This window comes from Echinops telfairi, unplaced genomic scaffold, assembly GCF_000313985.2.
Source record: "Echinops telfairi isolate 266 unplaced genomic scaffold, ASM31398v2 ScPeMD7_3533;HRSCAF=4204_0, whole genome shotgun sequence".
In the NCBI taxonomy this organism is placed as follows: domain Eukaryota; kingdom Metazoa; phylum Chordata; class Mammalia; order Afrosoricida; family Tenrecidae; genus Echinops; species Echinops telfairi.
Window position 1 is genome coordinate 25,986,749 of NW_022107431.1, and position 4,289 is coordinate 25,991,037.

Genomic DNA, 4,289 nt, shown 5'->3' on the forward strand with positions numbered 1-4,289 from the left:
AACTTTAAAATGGGTCAATGGGAGATTTAATGATAAGAGATTACATTTTAACCTAACTAGTCCATCTGCTCTCATCACTTTACAAGGCTCGTTGTCTGATACCAAGCTATTCACATTCCTCACCTAGGACCAGGGCGAATTCTCTGAGGTTTAATCATGTGGGGACCCTGCAAATGGATTTTGCGCTTCCACTGTTAGCCACAGCTTTCTGCCAACCAGGTGCTCACAAATTAAGCTCTGATACCTTTCCCTCCTTTCGATTTAGATTTGAATTTTTGATTATATTTATTTCTATTACTTCTAATCCTTGGAACACAGAGGCTGGTGTACTTTTTCCACGTGGACTTAGTTGACATCTCAGAGGGCTGCTTTGTTTTTTAAGACAAGTCTTTCTATAGTTTATCATACTGCATTACTCTGTATTCTCTAGCTGCTCTTTAAAACCTGCCCTTCAATTTGATTTGACTCCTTTAAATTCAAGAGCAAGATTCGAAGATTCTCTTGATATCCACCTTGGCATCTTCTTTCCTTTCTACCTTCTTAATGACTTTGTTCGTCCCCCATGTGCAGTGTTCTAGGAGCCATTCTCCAGCACTTCTGGTCTTGAGTCAGTGCGCAACGTGTCAGATCTGGGCTTGCGATGGTCTTGCAGTTCAGGCTGATGTAGGGAAGGTCATATTTGGGCTTTCATGGACTTATGAGAATTTTCCTCAGTTTCAACTTAAACTTGCATATGAGCAATTGATGATACCTTTTGTGGTAAGCCCCTAATGATATTGAACTTCTGCATCATCTGTTCCCAAAGATATTATCATTTTGATTCCTGGGTATTCTCTCTGGTGATTTGCATGTGCATAATTGCTGTTTATGCTTTTGTATTTGCAACGAGGAAATCATTGGCCTTGAAAACGTCTACCATGGGATCTTGATTTTGTGAACCCAGGGAAAACTAGCTTCAGCTTGGTTTCTATAACCAAGGCCACGTTTTCCAACTACTAATCATTGTGTCAAACTTCAAAATCCAGACTCCAGTAATTATCTATGTATCTTGATTGCATGTTTGATCAATTTTAGATTGAAGAATTTGGTACAGTTCTTCTGTTTATCATTCGTTTAGTTGTTGGTGTGTACATTTGAATAATAATTGTATTTACTGGATTTCTTTTTTAGGTGTGGAGATATTATCCTAATACAGATAGCACTGTATTTGGGATAGATATTGGAATGTGCTTTTTGGTGATAAATATGACACAATTCTTTTGAATATGTCATTCTCAACATAATTAACTATATGACTGTCTGGTTCAAAATAGCCAATACCACTTTAGCTCACTTATGTTTAGGATATCAGTCCTTAAGTGTTCCATTTAATTTTTGACAATTTCTGGTTTTCCCTGGATTCACCAAATCAAGTTCAGATTATTATTGTATGTTTACAGCTTTTATTTTCATTCTGAGCTGTGACCCTCAGCAAGTGAAGGTCCTGAAAGCTTCACTCCATCCATGTCATTGTGGTCAACTCTGATTTCTGGGCCCTATTTTGAGTGCATTCTGAAGGGCAGGCTCCTCTTCTGGCATTATGTCGGACAGTGTGGTTTGCTGCTATGCCCAACGGCTCCGGGGGCGAATCCCTCAGAGGTGGCTGTGCTGTTCCTCCTTTCGACTCTGTCCTTATCCTGGAAGACCTGTCGGAACCTGTTCACCATGGGTGAGCCTGCTGGCATTTGAAATACAAGTGGAATAGTAACATGCAAGCCACCACGGCATAACAAACTGAGTGTGGACTTCTTCTATACAGATATGAATTCATATCTACCTATGTAACTGTAGACACTTAAAAAGTATTTCTGTTGTTGCAAAGTTGTACATGTTATATAGCGCTGATCAAAATATCCCTTAATATTGAGTCCTTCTTAATGTCATCTTTGGCTTTGGTCACATTGTACACACTTCACCCCATTTGGTAGTGTCTTTCCGATCACAAGAATAACGAGTGTCTGCTGCCTAGTCCGTCAGTCCTCTGCCCGCCATGCCCAGCCCTGGCAACAACCAATGAACTTTGTTTTTTGTCTTTTTATGACAGTGAGATTCTACAATATTTGTCCTCTTAAGATTGACTTATTTCACTCAGCATAATGTCCTCTACATTTATCTGCATTATAAGGCATTTTGAGATTGCATCATTATTCTCTATAATATATAATATTCTATTTTAGTATGTTTTATTTATCCATTATATCTACCGATGTGAATTTGGGGTGTTTCCATCATTTTGCTATTATGAATAATGCTACTTTGGACATAGGTATGAATAGGTTTATTTATGTCACTGCCATTAGATTTCTTTGGTATATACCAAGGGGTGGATTGCTATTTCTTCTTCTAGCTCTTTGAGAAAGTACCCTAACATTTTCCATAGAAGGTGCATCATTTTAAAACCCCACCAACAGCAGATAAGGGTTCTGATCCCCTCACAACCTCACAAGCATTTGCTGTTTTCTGCTTTTTTTGTTTTAGCTTTTAGCAATGTCATTTTTGTTTGCATGGGTGAGATACAATTTCATTGTAGTTTTTATTTATACCTAGAATGCCTAATGATCAGATTTTTGTAATACCTTTCTTCAAATCCACCACCACTAATTCCACCACCATTGCTTGATTCTGACTCAAGGTTTCCAAACCTGTAACTCTCTCCAGAAGCGGACTGCTACATCTTTTTCCTGCAAAGCACCTGGGGGGTTCTAACTACTGATCTTTTGGTTAGCAGCTGAGCACTTTAAGCACTGTGCTACCAGAGTTCATGCTTTATTCAAAGTCATTACGAATGAGAACTGATATTTGTATTGTATCTTGTCTACTACTTGGAGAAAGACAGGGCTTTCTACTCCCACAGTGTCTTGGAAACTCACGGTGGCAGTTCCAGGCTGACCTGTAAGGTTGCTGTGAGTCAGTATTGACTTGATGGCAGTAAATTTGGGTTTTCGTTTTATTGACTACATGGAATGAATTTTGCAAGGGTACATAGCCACTCCGAAGAGTTTTACTGGTATGTAATTTATATGTCATTCAATTGAATAGTTCAGTTACTTCAAGAGTTGTACAATCATCACCATCAGTTTTAGAATATTGTTTTCATTCTTGTTCTCATTGCTATTAGCTCCTCACTTTCCCTACATCCCTTGCTTTACCCACAAGGAGCCATTAACCCAGTTACTGTCTGTACACATTGGCCTATCTTAAATTTCATATACAGGAAAACATTTTTGAAAAGCAAAGACTAATAAGAATAACAAAATAAAACAGACAAAATCCCAATCAAAAAGAAAACAGAAAATATTAAAAACTAGAACAAGTTTAAATGGATCATAAAGGAGATTAAATGATAGGGTGCTAACTTTGAACCTGACTGCACCTGCAACAATCCACTCTCCACGCAGTCTGCATGACGGCAAGGCTATTCCTATCCCTGGTCTATGGTCAGAGGGGCTTTACCAGGGGACTAAATACCAATGCGTATTTCCCCTTCTTTTTTTTAAACGGAAACTGCTCTAAAATGAGTCAAAAGGGAGATCAAATGATAAGATATTATATTTTAACTTAACTCTGTCTGCCAAAATCAACCCTATAATGCTCTGTCTGATAATAGGGCTATTCCCATCCCTCAACTATGACCAGTGGTGATTCACCAGAGGAATCCACGTGGACCCTCAAATGACTTGTGCTTCCACTATCATCCAGACCGACTGCAAACCAGGTGCTCACAATATAAGCTCTGATACCATTCCCTCCTGTGGATTTGGGCAAAGATACATTCTATACACAACGTATATACAATTACTTGTCTCATGTATTCTGGACGCGTGATTAGGCGTGGCCAATCTCCGGCTCGGACATCGAGTTTGACATAGCAGAGGGTCAGTGAAAAAGAAGAGCCTCAATTAGATGGATTGACACCGCGTCTGCAATAATTGCGAGGATGACTCAGGACCTGGCAGGGCTTTGTCCTATTATACTTAGTGTCTCCACACATCAGAAGGGGATGAACAACATCGTCAATATATAATATGAAGATGGACAATTATTTTTAGTTAGAAAAAAATTGAATATCAGACGTCTATATATTTTGCCAAACCACAGAGCAAGTGAGTAAAGAAGCCAAAATGTAAGCCTTGATCATATGTATACATTGTTATGTGCCATGCAAACTGTATGATAAATCATCAAGAATTGTTGTAATTAAAATACACACTTTTTTTCCACATAAAAACAACATAGGCCCCATTACCAAC